Genomic DNA, 602 nt, shown 5'->3' on the forward strand with positions numbered 1-602 from the left:
GAGGTGGACGGGGGGCGCAGAGGTGGACCGGGGAGAGAGCCTGTTGTTAAACATTTACCAGCACACCACTGAGCATACTTAAATATTGAACATAAAACGGTATGAGTGGAGTGGGTTATCACTACTGTTTGCTGCCATCCCAAGGCAGTGAAGTGCTGTGGGATTTGAACTTGGAGCTTCTGGTTTCCAACCTGCTGCTCTAACCATTACTCTATTCCTCTACCTTTATATGAAACCAGTGTGATCCAAAATGTTTATGCTATAATCTGCTAGTTTCAGCATGAATGGTACGGGTGCATTCCCTGGTTCTTCTTGGCATGATTTTCAGGGCTGAGATGTAAAGATGGCTTCTTAGCAATTAAAAAGGGACAGACAGATCAAACTCTTCTGTGGAACAATCCTTTCATTTCACTTTGTTCCTTTCAAGAATGCAGATTTTGAAACATTTGGAAGCATCTTCTGAAATGAGATTGCCCTCCAGAGCAAAATCGGGAGACACGAGAAGCTGACACGTAGGACATAGAGTATAAAAAGAGTGTCGGGTCAAACACCTGGGAGAACCCAATACAAGCTAAGAAGAATAAACCTTGTTCCGTCTCACT

This window comes from Microcaecilia unicolor, chromosome 11 (genome assembly GCF_901765095.1).
Source record: "Microcaecilia unicolor chromosome 11, aMicUni1.1, whole genome shotgun sequence".
Classification (NCBI taxonomy): domain Eukaryota; kingdom Metazoa; phylum Chordata; class Amphibia; order Gymnophiona; family Siphonopidae; genus Microcaecilia; species Microcaecilia unicolor.